Here is a 17,693-nt window from a genome sequence, read left to right as displayed (position 1 = left end):
GCGGGAGAATCGGCAGAGGGTCGTGCCTGCCAAAGGGAGCCACGTGTCCCAGCCAGGAGACCGTGTGAGGGCACGGAGAGAAAATTGGGGGGCGAGGCCCGAAATTGTGAGGACACCAACACAGGCGACGGGAATCTGCGTTGTTAGAACCAATAGTTTAAGCGAGAGGCGCTTGTTGAAAGCCCCGGGGTAGTTTAACAGTTAAATGGATAGGGTAGAATAGGAGATGTACCCCTCCGCACCATCCATCCCCTCGCTTTCGTTGTGGGCCGCTGGACCCACTTTGGTTATAGATCGCTGAACTCTGGGGAGGCCATTCTGAGGCTTCGTTGGGCCTCGACACAGGACGTTAGCTCTCCCTTATTCCCCTCCGGGAAGGGAACGTAGGGGTTGGGAGTAGGCTAGGTGACAGGATAGGGTAGCCGAACAAGGACGATAAAGGGGGTTAGGGGACGATTTATAGTGGGGGAGTAAAAATAAAAACAACAAAAAAATAAGTTGGGGCTAAATTGGGGTTTGACAAATTAAGGGAGTGGGTATGTACAGTGACAGGCAAAGGCGATAGGTTGGGAGGGAGACAGGTAGGTAGGTCCGAGCCCGCCTTCCAAGTGGCCAGCACCACCGCACTCCCTCCACCAACCTCCACTGAACGGCAAAGGCTGGCCAGCTTCATCTGCAGCTGCTGTGCTGCAAGGCCTGTGCCGGCTGGATCGTCTGCCGGCTGGCTGTTTTTCTTCAAGGCCTGTGCCGGCCAGTTCATCTGCCGGCTGTGTTTGCCTGCAGCGGTCTTCTTCTGCGGGCTGTGTTTGCCTGCTGCCTTTGCCATGCCATGCCCACTGCCCAGGTTCACCAGCCCCGTTCAATTTTTGCTTTGCCCCCCCCCCCCCTGTTCATTTCCATGTGCGCCAGGATCCGCAAGGCAACAGTTTGCAAGCTGCGAGAACTGCCCTGTTGGCAGCGACAACACGGGCCTGCAGTGGCGGCCCGTGCACCGTGTTTGTGTTCATCCATCCATTCGTTGTGCTCATTGCGTGTGCCACTTGAGCTGGCACGGAGACTGCGTTGTGCAGCCCATGCACCGTTGTGGTTCACTGCGTTCAGTTCAAAAGGGAAGGCCTTGGACTGCGTGTGAGCAGCCAGCCACGTTCCCTGTCACCTGCATTGTTTTGAGCCAGAGACTGCATGTGGGCAGCCTGGCTCCCTGCTAACTGTTTTCTTTTGCAGAGTTCAATGATCCTGGGCCATGGTTTAGTGTAAAATTTGTAAGTTAAGGTTAAGATGTACTGTAAATATGAGTGCGCCCCCGGCATGTTTGTCTTAGCGCCGGCAATTTTATTTAAGTCGTCCGTGTGAGTGAGTTTGTTTAGATAGTTACGCAGCCCTTAGGTTATTTATTTTGGGGACACGAATACCATGAATGTCGCACTCAGGGATCCGTAGGTAAAATGTACTAGGGGAAAACTACACATGATGTCACACGAAAATTTGACGACTCGGGACGAGTCTGTAAAAAGGGGAGGGGGTAGTGTTGTGGTTACCAAATTCGCAAACCACCATTCAGGTCCCTTAGGTGAGGTATCTCGGTAAGTACATGTGTAGTTAGGCCCAAACCCGTTGTCTAGTGGGAATACATGTCATTTATGCGTGCTGCGACTCTTCAGGATAGCCGTTTTTCTTTTGCTATCTTTATTTTGGACCAATCGCCATGATTACCACCACCAGTCACAACATCAACCACCAACCACAACGCCGCTTCACCACAACCGCCACGACCTTCCCGTCACACCTCGCAACCGTCGCATCGCCACCGTTCTTGCGCCGCTTGGGGGTACCGGTGTTGGACTCGTGCAGGGCGCGCGCCGAACAGCGTGTACAAAATCACGGATTTTGTGCTTCAAAAACGGATCAAAAACGACACACGCCCACTTTTTGCCGTCCAATCGGTGAGCGAGGGGCGATTTGGCCCCGCCTCCAGGGCGTTGGAGGGCGATCGATATCTGCAAATTTATGGATCAAAAAGCATTCACGCCCACTTTTTCTCGGGCCAATGGGGAGCGAGGTGAAAGGTCGAAGGGAGGGGGTCAAAGGCGAAGCCACGGGGCTGATATAAGCGACCGTGTTCGTCAGTCCAGGGAGTAGTAGAGTCGAGAGGGAACAGAGAGTTAAGACTTCGCGGGCGGTGGAGTTGGCAAGAAGGAGCTGGTCGTCGTGTGCGTTGGAGCCGGAGCGGAGGGGACGGAGCTGTGGAGAGGCGGCGAGGGCAGACGAGGGGGTGCTCGCGTCGTGCAGGGAGCTGCACCCCAGGGAGGCCGACGGCGCGACCTGCTCGAGGTGGAGACGCTCGTCGCGGGACTCGAGGCAGAGTGGAAATCCTCTATACCCCGAGCATCAGCAACCCCCTCCTGTTTCCCCCCGCGCTGAGATAGTGCGACCAAGGGGGCCCCTTTCCCACCCCCTACCAGACACTGCCCGCGAGGCCCGCGGAGTTGAGGCACCATCGCCGCTCCGCGTCTCATCACCAGACGGGTAGGCCCGACCTGGTCTCGGCCTCAGGCCCGCCTCATCTTTGAGGGTGTTCTTTTCCTTGGTTTTGGGTATGTGTTGTCGGCGCCATCTGTGAAGTAAAATTGTATAAGTGTTGCCGTGTGCTCGCGTAATCGGTAGTAGATCTGCATTGTCGCATTTGCTTTTTGTGTAAATTGCATTGTGTTTTTCTTTTCTGTGTGCTTTTGGTGGAATTGAATATGTGTGCTTTCCGTTCATCGCGAATAAATGTGCTTTGTGTTGAACTGTTTCCCGCTTCGCTTCGTCATTTCCTTCATTGAATCCTCATCTTGCTTCACGTAAAGGGTTGGTAGTGGGCTGAATACGCCCGATAATTAATCGAACCGTCGAGGTCGACGAATAACACCGCTCGGTTATCCCGATAGTACGGAACGGGTCGCTTAAGTGGCCCGTGTCCGAAGTCGACCTGCGGCGAGGTGCGATCGCCCGGTCTACCCTCCTTGTGGGTACTTAGGTAGGTCGAATTTGGCGAGCAACCCTATCCCACGCGGGGGCTGATTGGCTCGATCGCGGTGAGACCGAAAGGTCCACCCGTGACTGGTTCCCGGCGTTAGTCCGAGAGGGTCACGACTGGATTGTCCGTCCGGTGGGCGACGTGCCGCGATTCGAGTTACGTGGCCGTCAGCACGCCGGCGGGCGCGAATCAATATATATATATATATATATATATATATATATATATATATATATATATATATATATATATATATATATATATATATATATATATATATATATATATATATATATACAGCAGACAAGGCGTAAGTTGGCAGCGTGTAACTCGTCAATTCGCCTAAGTCGGCAGCGTCAAAAAGTCCCCAATATATATATATATATATATATATATATATATATATATATATATATATATATATATATATATATATATATATATATATATATATATATATATATATATATATATATATATATATATATATATATATATATATATATATATATATATATTGGCGCAGTGGTTGGGGCAGCGGCTTGGGATCCAAAAGGTCCTGAGTTCAAACCCGGTTGGGCCACTGAATTAATACACCAGGGGGTTGACTCAGCCTGTCATCCTTCCGAGGTCGGCGAAATGAGTACCAGTGTACTAGGCCGGTGTATACCCCGGTTAAAATAGGTGTACCATATCCCTGCATTGTAAGAGGCGACCAGGGTTGCGTCAGGAAGGGCATCCGGCGTAAAACATGTGCCAAATCACTATGCGGATCATACGGATGATCCGCTGTGGCGACCCCGAACGGGAGCAGCCGAAAGAAGAAGATATATATATATATATATATATATATATATATATATATATATATATATATATATATATATATATATATATATATATATATATATATATATATATATATACATGTACATATGTAGGATATGCCTGGTGTTGGCTTCATGGTTTGGGTGGTGGGTTTTGGATACTCGGTTCCTGAGATCAAATCCCGCTCAGCTGTTGAATTAACACCAGTTGGGGTTAAAGCGGCCTGTCATCCTTCTGAGGTCGGCAAAATGAGTGCCAGCATGCTGGTATACTGTGCTGGAGTGGCGACACGTCCAGGATTGTGTCCAATAGCCAAGGAGACTGCTTAAGCAGCACTGACGCTCTGCACAGAGTATGGTTCCAATCTCAATCAATCAATAAGCAGGATATGCTTGCACATTGTTAGCGATAGCAAACCGTGCTTCCTCATTGTCTCGGGTCACTCACCTGCATTTGATTTTTCATTTATTTATATTTTTATTTATGGATGTTATCCGACGATTCTGACGTTTTCCTGTGTATTGGCTTTGATGTCCATCGGCATGCAAAATTTGAACTTTCTACGTCACCGGTCGGTACCAATCGTTAATATCAGTCAGTGAGTCAGTCAGTCATTCAGTCAGTCAGTGGTTCGAATGAGCTGTATATGTTAGATATATATCGTTCTAGCCAAGCGGCCAGTCTGGGAATGACCACAAATCACGTGGGCCATCAAATTACCATGGCCGCCATCCGCATTTGATGCCCCAAACCATGGTTACCTGCTTTAAATCCTGATACCTCATGAAAGGGCACAAAGCCGACTGAGGGTTATGTGCTCACACGGTGCACCAGTCCAATGTATAATTGAGTAGCAGGTTATGATGCACTGTACATTGCTTTACTGTGCACTGCTCACTTTAACCCAATGATGCACCTTAAACACCTCCCGGAGGCACCAAGCAATGTCTGAATTGGACAATGAACACATTTTTATGAGTCGGAAATGCTGCTAAGTTCGATTCTGGAGCTTAAATTTTGTAATTCTGCTTAGTTTAAGAGATTCTCGAGGTTATTGCATGTGCGAAAATGAAATACAGCCACAAACGCTGGCATCTCCGGGCGTTTTAAGCTTTGCAATGTACCCAGCGATATGTAGCTATGATGAACAGGCATTCGATAATGAGTGAAAAAAGTTTAAAAAAAAACTTCATCATTGAGAAATCATTGCAGCCTGCTCCAAGTCAAGTGATAGTTGAGCAGACCAAAATACGTAGTAGCTTCAGACCCCAGCGAGTTAACCGTGGATATGCCTTTCGACCCCATATCGAGCGACGTTGCCAAGTATTCGCCTTATAAAGGATATAATGAAATAAGGCCGTTAATTATGTTCAAAAGGTATGTTTTAATGAACGCAAACACCCGATTTTCATCCATGCACTTCCTTGGAGTTTCCTAAGTATGCATGTAAAGTTTGAGGCTGCTCGGCTTCATGGCTTTGGAATTGTGGAGGAGACATAGACACACTGATTTTATTTTTATATGCAATGTCGAGGCTCGTATAAGGGCAAACACACAGAATGTATAACAAGGAGAGCATCAGACAAGAGGGGAGGGATAGGGAAGCACAAAACAGTGGGGAAAAGAGGCATTCGATCTGTGGAAGAGAGGGATGGGGCGGGGTACACGGGGTAAACAAGATGGACACAACAGGGACTTTTAACTCCTTATAATACAGGAACTTTTAGGAAGGAAAGCAGGATATTTGAAGGAGGTGGCTTTGGGGTGGATTAATGGGGGTAGAAAAGATCAAGATTTTGGATGGGGGAAGATAAGAGGTGGTGGTGGTGAACAGCTGTTTTGAAGACCTGGATGGAAGAGTGGGATTGAAGAGAGGAGAGTGTGGGTGTTCGTTCCAAAGGCAGGAAAAACGAGGAATGGAAGAATGAAGGTGAGCAGTGATTTTTGATTTTGGTAGTTTTACTAGAAAGGGGTTGCTGGTGACCTTGACCACCCTGTAGAAATATGAGGGGGGGGCGTTATATCACCGACAAGACATATCAAAGTCACTGGCTAGGAAACAGAGTGTTGGGGGATAACGTTCCGGATAAACGATCCTGGATCCCGGATATAAGAGTGGGGCAATTATAGAACAGATCGCAGACAGAGCTGGGGGACCGAGGTCAGAGAGGGGATGGTAGAAGTCAGAAAGACCACTGAGCTGCCTGCGGTGAGAGAGTGAGAGACCCAAAGACTCGGCCTCATTGTGGGAGATACCAATTATCCTAAATTCCTTTGTTTCCACAGCGTGAAGCTGAGAAAGGTAAGAGGCGGGAGCACCAGCCCAGAAGGGAGAGCAATACTCCATCAGGCTGCAGATGAAAGCTTTGTATGTGGTCAGGAGCTCAGGTGTGCCAACGAAGGACTTTGCACGACGGAGAATGCCCAGTTTGCAACTGGCTTTGGTGGCCAGCTTGGAAATGTGGCTTTCGCACGAAAGATCATGGCAGATAGTGAGGCACAAAAGCTTGAATGAAAGGACTTCTTCAAGAGGATTGTTCACTCAGATCTACAGAGAGTGAAGAGTCTGCTGCTTGCCGATCTGAGGGATGACAGATGGTACAGCAGAGGGTGGGGTCATCAGCAAATACATAAAGAGTAAAAATATATTCGTATAAAAAAATTTAAAAAGTAATATATTTTAATTAATTTATATTTTAAATGTTAAAAAAAAAAATTTTATTCAATGTAACATTGCAGGAAAGATTGGAGTATTTGCTCAATTAAAAAAATTGCACAAAAAATGTCGATTCACTGATTTTTTTTTTTGACATTCCGTCAATGGGCTTTCTGTCAAGAGACCAGGAAATGAAACAGTTAACTTGCAAAAAATATTGTTACTTCTATTTTTATTGTTATGCTTTTATATACAATGTTCAGGCTCATGGACGATATTTGCAAAAAAATAAATAAATAAATTGATCGTGTTATTTGAAAAAAAAAAAAAGTAGTTTTTTTATTTATTTATATTTTTTATGTTTTTAACCTCTGCCATCGAAGATGGACGGAGGTTACTGTTTTCACCCCTGTCTGTTTGTTTGTTTGTTTGTGAACAGTATTACGGAAAAACTCCTCGATGGATTTCGACAAAACTTGGTGGGGGGTTAGGTATGGTTCAAGGATCATGCCATTAGATTTTGGACTTGGTCCAAAGTCCAATATGGCCGCTATGGCGGCCATTTTGAAAAAATATTTGAATTTTTGTTTTTGCATTTCTACATGTTTTAAGTGATTTCCAACCCCCAAAAAAATTGTCAAAAAAATTTGTTAGAGAAAAAAAACCCAGAAATTTTGCACCTTTTTTTCAAAAAAATTTCGATTTTTTTTTGGGCATTTCTACATGTGCATCGATCTAATTTAGTTTATTCAATCATGGTTCAGTAGAGTCTGATCCGTTCTGACCTACAATGAATAGGATATCAGGTTCACTTAAGTGACCAAGCAGTATTGGTGGCGGAGGTTTTGCACTCTACCGAGTGCTCCCCCTCTAGTTTTTCTTTGTTTTTCTTTTTTTTCAATACAAAGTTGCAGATAGTATTGGAGTATTTGCTGAATAATTATTTTTTTGCAATAAAGCAATAAAAAAAACAAGATTAAAAAAAAAATTTAAGTCGATTTCCTGATATTTTGACTTTCCGTCAGTGGGTTTTCTGTCAAGATGAGTATAGCTCACAGGTGAATACCAAAGATGAACATAGCTCATCACAAATGAACATAGTTCATTACAGCTGAAAATAGCTCCAATAGCTCAACACAAATTAATATAGCTCACCACAGAGAACATAGCTAGACACAGCTCATACATAGCTAGACAAATAACATAGCCACATAGAATATACAAAATGAAGGCATAAATATCTCGCTAAAACTGATAATGGCTTAAGTTATAGCAGTGTGGGATCACCTGTTTGACATTCCCATCTGAGAGCATAGCCTATGAATCATAAATTGCAAGTTCAAATGCCCCATAATGTGTAAATCTGTTTATCTACTTGATTTGTAAATCACATTAAAGCATAAAGATGTCTCCTAATGTCCTTGTCCAGCATGTGATGCAGGTACAAGATGCCCTGTGTGCTATCGACATTGCTGAGCAAAAATACAAAACAATTTTTGTGAGGGATACACAAAATTAAAAGTTTAAGTTTAATTTCTGACTTTAAATAGATCCAATGACAACTCGGGATAATGCTCACGGCTTTGGTTCACGGAGTCGTCTGACTATTGGACTCTGATGGACCACCGTCAGGAGTGTGAAGGATGCCGCACTGGTAAACGTGTTATTTACAAGGAACAAAGCACAACTGGTGTAACAGAATAACCCAGCTGCATCATGGAAACAGCAGGCTCCAACGTCTGTGCATGGCAGAACGCAGATTGCTCAAAATTAAGTGGCAAGCTGTAATATATTTCAACGTCTGAGCAACAGTCGTGCGCTGCAACCTGTGGATATTTGTTCAACTAGTTGCAGGAGAAAATGCGCACATCATCCCGTAAGTAAAATAGTAATAATTGGGCCAGATTGCTGGTACACAATGGCCTCATCATTTTGAAAGGTACCGTTTCACATCTTCAACCGATTGTGGAGAGAGAGAGAGAGAGAGAGAGAGAGAGAGAGAGAGAGAGAGAGAGAGAGAGAGAGAGAGAGAGAGAGAGAGAGAGAGAGAGAGAGAGAGAGAGAACGAGAGAGAGAGAGAGAGAGAGAGAGAACGAGAGAGAGAGAGAGAACGAGAGAGAGAGAACGAGAGAGAGAGAACGAGAGAGAGAGAACGAGAGAGAGAGAACGAGAGAGAACGGGAAAGGGAAAGCTAAAAGGACTGCAGACTTTATGATGCAGTCCCGTGCTTCTATTATGTTTGGAATCAAACCGAGGCCAGAAACTCAGAAGCATGTCAGTATGCTAAAAACTGACCAATTATAGACATGCAGAAGCCGAGAATGGCATTTTGTTTCCTCACTTCAATTTCTGCGCAGCTGCATCCATGCCAAATTCCAACAAGAGTACCACCATCTCAAGAATACCACCCTAACCCTAACCTGAAACTCAGCTTATGGTAAATGGTAATCCCTTGTTTTTCAATTTTGCTTTTTTTATCAAGGTCAACATTCATTAATGTACAGCACAACATGTGTTGGTGTCTAATTGGTGATTTTCATGGTGATGCCTTTTGTACAACAAAGTAGACAGATCCACCAAGGGTTTCACAATACGTATATTAACATGGGGCAAGATGCATGGGGCAGGAAGTTAAGGAAAGATTCCATCAGACATATCTACTGCTTGGTTAACAGCCCCATTTATTTCTACCTTCTTGTCTAACTGGCCGGGGAAAGTTTTAGGGCAAGTTTTTCACGAACCGGATGGCTTTTTTTTGGCCTGATTGTATTTTATTTTATTTTAGTTCATAGTCGGGCTTGTGGAAGAGCTAGAATTAGTACACTGAACGGATAAGGATAGAGCAGGACAAAAGGAACAGTTGAGAGATGGGGGGTTTGGGGGACACCAAAAGCAGAGTTCAAGGCTTTGAGGCAGACTTGGACAAACAATTGGTGTGGGAAGGAATGTGGGGCAGGAGAGGATGCATAAGGTGAAGAAGATGGATACAGTAGGAAACTCTCAGGAGAGAAAACTAAATTGGAAGGGGGAGGGATTGCGGTGAGGTAGGTGGGGGTGAACAAAGGTATAAAAAATAATGGTTTTGGATTGGTGATAACCTGAGATGTAGGTGAACAACTGTCTTGAAGACCTGGAGGGAAGAATGAGATTGAAGAGAATGTGGAAGTTGGTTCCACAGTGGGGAGGAAAGAAGAACGAATGAGTGGAGGTGTGCAGTGGTGCTGGATTTCGGTAGTTTCTCCAGAAGGGGGTTGATGGTGGACCATGTGTGCCCTGTAGAAATCTATGGAGAACAAATGACGGAAAGAGCAGAGGGTGTAAGGCCAGAAAGGAGCTGGTAGAAGACAGAGATACCACCGACCTGTCTGCGATGGCGAAGTAATAAGCCCATAAACTCATCTTCATCGCGGGAGATTCCAATAATCTTGAAGGCCTATATTTCCACGGCGTCAAGCTGAGCCAGATGTGATGCAGGGGAGCCAGTCCAGAGGGGAGAGCAGTACTCCATCAAGCTGCAGATGAAGGCCTTGTATGTGGATAAAAGTTCAGGTGTGCAAACGAAGCACTTTGTTTGATGGAGGACTGGCTTTGGAGGCCAACTTTGAAATGTGGTTTCCCAAGAAAGATCATGGCTGAAAGCCAAGAAAGAGCATGGCTGAAAGTGAACTCCAGGAGTTTGAATAACTGAACTTGCATAATAGGATTGTGATTAAAGTAGATGGCGGTTGGGGGGGGTGAAGGGTTGCCAGACCGTTCTTTCGGGAGATAGATTGTGAGAGTGTTGGATTTGTCAGGATTGAAAAACATTCCAAGCGTTTGACCATCTTGTGATTTTGTCAAGGTCTGAAGAGAGTGAAGAGGCTGCAGATTTCCTGTCTGAAAGATGGGGGGTGTCACAGCAGAGGGTGGAGCAATCAACAAATAGATTAAGAGGATTTCCCCGAGATTCAGAGATATCATTTACGAAGATCAGGGATAGGACTGGGTCCAGAAAACTGCCTTGGGGCACTCCAGTCTTGACGAGGAGAGGAGATGAAAGGATTCCATTGAGCCACACGATGGATACCAGAGTAGAGGAAGTCTGTAAACCATGTGTAAAGTTGGCCTTGAATGCCATAGGCAGAATGTTTGGAGAGTAGGGTAGGATGTCAGAATGCATCAAAAGCACAACATACAGTGCCTATAGAAAGTCTACACCCTCTTCCAAAATTTTCACCTTTTGTTGCCTTCCAACCTGGAAATAAATTGCATTAAATCAGACTTTTCCCTCCTTTATTTATGTCGTAAGCCACAACTTTCAAGTGAAAAACAAATTCTACAAATTTCAGAAAATTAATTTAAAATACAAAACTAAAATATATTTTTCGATTGGAAATACAAAATCACAGATTTTCGATTTGGTTTATGTCGGGGCTCTGACTGGACCACTCAAGAACATTTTTCGTTTTGTTCCTTATCCGCTCCAGTGTAGCTTTGGCTGTGTGCTTCGGGTCTTTGTCATGCTGAAAGGTGAACGTCCGTCCCAATTTCAGTTTTCTTGCAGAGGGCAGCAGGTTTTTATTGAGGATTTTTTCTGTATTTTGCTCCATCTATTTTCCCATCTATCCTGACAAGTGCCCCAGTCCCTGCTGATGAAAAACAACCCCATAACATGTGTTTCCACCACCATGCTTCACATTAGGGATGGTGTTCTTTGGGTGATGTGCTGTGTTGGGTTTGCGCCAAACGTGATGTTTTGCAATTAAGCCAAAAAGTTCCATCTAGGTTTCGTCAGACCACTCCACTTTTTGCCACATGACTTAATCATCCCCAGAGTGTTTTTTTTTTTTGCTTTCCTAAAATGGGTAAGGTGTGGTTTTTTTGAGTAATGGCTTCCTTCTTACCACCCTACCGTAGAGGCCAAATTTGCGGAGTGCTTGGGATATTGTTGTCACATGCACACAGTGATCAATCCTTGCCATAAAGGCATGTAGCTCTTTCGAAGTTGCCATTGGCCTCTAGCTGGCCTCTCTGATCAGTCTCCTCCTTGCTTGGTCACCAGATCAGGACGGGCTGATCTAGGTAGGGTCCTGGTGATACCATATGCCTTCCACTTCTTAATGATTATATTGACTGTGCTCCAAGGGATATTCAAGGCCTTTGAAATATTTTTATACCGATCCCCTGATCTGTGCCTTTCTATAACTTTATCCCAGAGGTCTTTTGAAATCTCCTTGGTGTTCATGGTTGAGTCTTTGCTGTGAAATGCACGACCCAGCAGAGGAAACCTACAGGAACAGATAATTTTGTTCTGAAATAATCAGAATTACTACAATGTAACACTGGTGGGGTCCAATTAATGTGGTGTGTGATTTTAGAGGAGATTGGTTCCACCTGAGCAAATTTACAATTGCTATTATAAGGGGAGTGGACACTTGGCCAACCACAATATTCTAGGTTTGTATTTTTAATTAATTTTCTGAAGTTTCTAGAATTTGTTTTTCACTCGAAAGTTGTGGGTTACTATGTGTAAATAAAGGAGGGAAAAGTCTGATTTAATGCAATTTAATTCCAGGATATATGGAAACAAAAGGTGAAAATTTTGAAAGGGGGTGTAGATTTTCTATGGGTACTGTACGTCCAGAGAGACAGCCCTGATCTCATGTATGACATTGAGGGCCTCCATCCATTATTTGGTGAGTAGAAGCAGCGTGTCCAAGGTGGAGTAACCTGTTCTGAAACCAAATTGGTGATCTGAGATGAGGTTGTTGGAGAAACGGAAGGATTTCATATCAATTTTGATGATGGGTTCCATGACTTTGCTGATGATTGGAAGTAAGCTGATAGGCTTATAGTTGAGGGGATCAGTTTTTGCATATTTTTTTTAATGTAGTGCAGTGATATTGGCTGATTTCCAAGCAGATGGAAGACGGTAGAATGCAAATTACAGCATGAAAAAGGGCAGAGAGGATGGGAAAGAGCAGCAGAGCAGGTTTTTAGGACATGTAAGCTAATTCCGTCCAGCCCAGTTGCAGAGTTAGAGTCGAGGGTTGAAAGAACATTCTCCACCTTCTCAAGTGGCAAACACACAGAGTGCGGTTGCAGTTGAGTATGGCAGGGAATGATGCGTATCGAGAGTGAGGGATTAGACACAAGATTTGGAAGCAAACAGAATTGAGGTAAGAGAATCGACCAATTGTATTAATTAATAAGAAAATATTTAAATGTAAAACACACACACACACACACACACACACACACACACACACACACACACACACACACACACACACACACACACTACGTACTTATTTTGGTGTGTCATGGGTGAGTATCTTATCGTAGATCTTTTTGGGCATTCCTGCTTAGAATAGAGAAACAAATTGTTATTGTCTTTTTCAATGTTTTCTGAACATCAATTTTTTTTTCTCATATATTTCGACATCCTGAAAACAAGTTTGATTGCCCCTCAAATTGCTTTGTAGTGTTTTCTGTATGGACAATGTAGTGGTATACATATTATGTGCATGGGGAAGGTAGGAGCTTCTGGTGTTGTAGCAGTGTTTAATAAAGCAAAAATGCCAAGATGTCTTCATACTGTTTGCCTTGCCTTGTGGGCAAATCTTTGTGACTGTGTGTTTGAAGTCATCTGTCAGTCAAATATCACCACATGATGTCCCATAAGCCTAAAGTCTTCCCATCTACCCCCCTTCTTTTGATGATTATAACCCCCCACTATTCCCATCTCAAAACCCATTATAAAATCCAGCCATTGCATTGAGCCTGGTTCCATTGGCATGGAATTACTTGCAAAGGTCGTCAGAACGCAATGTGGTGGGTGAGATGAACTCTCCACGTGTGCTGAGATAGAAGAGGCAAGCTGTAGTGAGGAGTTTTATCAGAGTATGAAAGGAAAGTTATCAGAGAGTTCGAGTTCAATGAAGAATGCACAGTTGATTTTAGTGAGAGAGAAAGCCTGGTGTTGGCTTAGTGGTTTGGGTGGTGGCTTGGGATCCTAGGGCAGCTTGGGATCCTAGGGTCCTGAGTTCAAGTCCCGTTGGCCGCTGAATTAAAATACACCAGGAGGTTGACTCAACCTGTCATCCTTCCGAGGTCGGCAAAATGAGTACCAGTGTACTGGTAAGGAGGACACTGCATCAGCGGCATTGCCACGTCCCAACCAATGAGAGAGAGAGAGAGAGACAGAGACAGAGACAGAGACAGAGACAGAGACAGAGACAGAGAGAGAGAGAGAGAGAGAGAGAGAGAGAGAGAGAGAGAGAGAGAGAGACAGAGACAGAGACAGAGACAGAGACAGAGACAGAGACAGAGACAGAGACAGAGACAGAGACAGAGACAGAGACAGAGAGAGAGAGAGAGAGAGAGAGAGAGAGAGAGAGAGAGAGAGAGAGAGAGAGAGAGAGAGAGAGAGAGAGAGACACAGAGAGAGAGAGAGAGAGACACAGGCAGTTCAGTCGTTCAGTTTAGTCGTCTCATGGAGCTGGAGATTCGTGAGCAAATGATTGGGCTGACAGGTTCAACACCATTTATAGAGAAGAACAGGCTGAACACCCTGAAACTATGAGAGGGTGAAGGCTCCCATCATTCTCCAGCATGAGCTGGCTACCCTGTGCGATTCGCTGCCAAGCATGTCTATCCTGCGCGATTGTACCATTACATGATAACCCACTGCCATGAGAGTTGCCATTTCCCCCATAATTTCAAATTTATTTTCTCTGTCGCAGCTTGAAGGTATATTTGTTGTTTTGCACACCCCATTATACCAACAAATTATTTTGTTGTGCAGGCTTGTGGCCATAGTATAGAATGCTATGTATGTGTTCTGTGTTGTCGCATTGGGGCTCCATTATAGATATTGGCCTTGTCATACATTTGGTGTTTATTAATTTAATGATTCCTCGAAGCACCTGTTCCCTTGGGAGCGGTCAGGGGGTTGTGTTATTATCCCTACTCAAACGTGTAATTCAAAATCCCTCACCTCACTGGAAAACATGGGGACAGGAATACTGTACTGCAACTGGTGGAGAATTGTAATACCCTCCCACGCCTAGAGGCGGCGCTACACGATACACATTTAGATAGAGAATTTGCATCCCCTCCACCCCCCCTCCCTCTCCCCAAGACCACTGGCAAAGATGAAAACACCCCTACACATTAACTGGGGTCATCTTGATCCTATACAGCAAGTCTGGATGTTATCGGCCCAGAAATGTAGGAGTAGCATGACACACACACACACACACACACACACACACACACACACACACACACACACACACACACACACACACACACACACACACACACACACACACACACACACACACACACACACACACACACACACACACACACAGCTCCGTGAATTTAGTCAGGATTTCTGTGATTTGTCTCTTTTTGCTTTCATCTCCCTGTGGTTAAACTGTTATTGAAACTTCGAGAACGGGGATGTTTTCTCTTGCTGCCATCAACCTGTTATAAAAGAGGACGTCATCATAAGAGCTTAGGAGTTACCTTTTTCCTGCACACCATTTCAAATTCGGTCAATCTCTGCTTGACTATCTTTGGGTCATTCCCCACATGTTCATAGTTTTCTGAGTAAAAGATTTGCACACCGCATGCACGCAACAATATTAACGAATCATAAAAGCATTTACAAATGTCAGAGTAAAGATATTGGTGATGAGAAACATTTGGATAGCAGAATTTAAAGTGAGGAAATGCAACCTTTTGAACCAATTTGCCATTACTCAGAGCTTAGAAAGCCAAGTTTTTTGCATAAAGTAAGATATTGTTTAGAAGCATCTTCTTAATTTCAATTAATCGTATTCTATCACAATAACATCCATAATTGCACCTGAAATAATGAAATTCCTCTTTAGAAAGCCTCAGACTCCAAACCAATAAGTTTTTTTTCCACAATCACCCACTGCTGGACACACTATTCTTGTCACAGAAAGAGGCCCTGAACTTCAAACTAAAGGTCAGGGCTGTGTCTTTAGACAAATCTAATGATTATGGCATAGTGTCGCATCCAGGTTGGCTTGCTCAGCTCACTGCCAGTGGCATCCAGAAGCCTCTTTGTACATAGATAGAAGATATTATCCACACACACAAATGGCCTGTCACTTTTGATAGCATCTTTTTTTGCTTTGTTTTCCATGTGGAGGATGGAATTCCCTGTCATGAATCTTTATTGTTGATACAGATAAATTATCTTTCTGTTTTACTGGACAACCCTTTATACCGTTGTACCGCTCTAGTGATCCTAAAATAGTACTTTACATTAGTTACAGCTTATCGGGCGACTAGGATACAGGAGATGGGCCGACTGCACAATTACATTGCATCCATCCCCTTCTCCATGACACTGAATTTGCTCTCTCCATTCTCCCCCCTGCAGCTCCTCTTCCACCCCCTGTCTCCCTTTCATTTATCATAAAGGCATTTTTGTTGCAGTGCATAACACTTGTGTAGTGAGTGCCTGGTAAAGGAAACTTTGTTGCTGAAATGTCAGGCCTGAGGCTTTATTGTGATCAAAGTTTTGGTTGGTTACGCCTTTGTGCAATACACACTTTCCACCTTAGGCCAAACAATTCATAACTCAACAAACAAGCTGCAGAAATATCACTTTTAACCAATGTAGCGAAAGATGGTAAAAACAGAAAAGGTACCATTTGGAACAGGACTTCCAAATCAGGAAAGTCTCATTTCCATTCTCTGGCACGATGAAAGACAACTTGGCAAATATTACCTTCTCTTAACATCATCCTCTGGTATGATCACAATCACTTGAGCTCCATGACTTTGGCATCATCAACGCGGTTTCTAATGACAAAAGCCAATCGGCCATACCCTGCTTAGTCAAGTCCATCTTTGATACGAATAAGTTTATTGTGCTTTAGAGGGCATTTGCGGGTAATGCAATGAAATATGTCTTTGTAATGTGGAATAATTCTGCCACATCTTAGTCATCCAAAATATAAATTGAGGCTCAGTGACAGAAGGTTATCGAAGATTAGCATATCATGAGGATGTACCCTAAGGATGGAACCGAGCGATAGGAAGCATGGAACATATAGATGAACATAGTAACCACAAGGAGCGAAAAAAAAAATTTGGTGGGTAAAAGGATGACTACTTCTTCACTTCCCTTTATAAGTGGTGAGGCCAAATGGTACCAAGCTTCTGCCCTGTCTTGAACACAATGCTCCTCCACTTCCCTCTGTCCTCAGCCAACTCTTTCCACTCTCCAACCACCCCCACCTTATGTATATCCCTCCTCATACAATCTTCCCATCTGAGCTGTGGTCTACCTCTTTTCCTCAGACCTCATTCCCTTAAACTATTGACTTTCATTGCCATTCTCTCTTCCTCCATCCACAAGTGTCCAGCCCACTTCAACTGGCTTTTCATCAATCTTCCCATCAAGCTCATATGCACACTAATCTCCTCCTTCAGTTCATCCATCCTCCTAGTACCCACCCTCTTCACTTCCACAATCCTTCTCGCCGAGTTGTTCTCACAAACCTGGACTCTCTGTTGTTGTATGATTCAAATCATAACCGCCGGAGAAATGGAAGTGTCAACATCGCAGTCACACCTTGGCGATCTTGCCAGCGTATGCCGACCTCTGAAAAATGTGTCTAAAATGCTGGCGCACGTCGAATATAATATGCGGTTATAATATAATATAATTAATAGGCTGCCGCTCAACGATTTAAATCATAACCGCACTAGAAATTGAAGTGTCAACATCACCAACATACCGAAGAAGAAGAAAAAAAAAGCCAGGGAGTCTGGAACACTGACGCTAACCATTACCTTGACGTGTTTCGACTTATGAGTAACTTACAAGTAACGTGTGTGGACGTGTGTCAACGATCGCGTAACGTGCCTACAACACATTACTCATACGTTAGAAATAAGTTTCGGGTACTCTAAACATTACCTCGACGTGTTTCGACTTATGATTAACTTACAAGTAACGTGTGTCGACGATCGCATAACGTGCCTACAACTTATGGCCAGCGTAGCGGAACTTGTGAGTCATACGCTGGCATAAGTCGTAAAATTTCAAGCATGCTAAAATTTGAGGACAACCGCAAAGCACAACGATGAAAGCCAGCGTACTACGACGTATGGCAATGTTTTTCAGCGTGCTCTCAATGTGTCCAAAACTTACCCATA

The 17,693-nt window shown here is 44.1% G+C and overlaps 1 long non-coding RNA gene across 1 annotated transcript in view; it reads right to left on the bottom strand.

The window, feature by feature from the left end:
* Positions 1-5,264: 5,264 nt before the first annotated feature.
* Positions 5,265-17,693, bottom strand: part of LOC147026137 (uncharacterized) — a 77,080-nt gene continuing 64,651 nt past the window's right edge. Inside the window, exon 4 of the long non-coding RNA XR_015057905.1 lies at positions 5,265-6,428. This is a non-coding gene — a long non-coding RNA (uncharacterized LOC147026137). The remainder of the gene's footprint in view (positions 6,429-17,693) is intronic.

This window comes from Eptatretus burgeri, chromosome 5 (assembly GCF_056783735.1).
Source record: "Eptatretus burgeri isolate ZD-2024b chromosome 5, Ebu_testis_v1, whole genome shotgun sequence".
Classification (NCBI taxonomy): Eukaryota; Metazoa; Chordata; class Myxini; order Myxiniformes; family Myxinidae; genus Eptatretus; species Eptatretus burgeri.
This window is presented reverse-complemented; position numbering and strand designations above follow the sequence as displayed.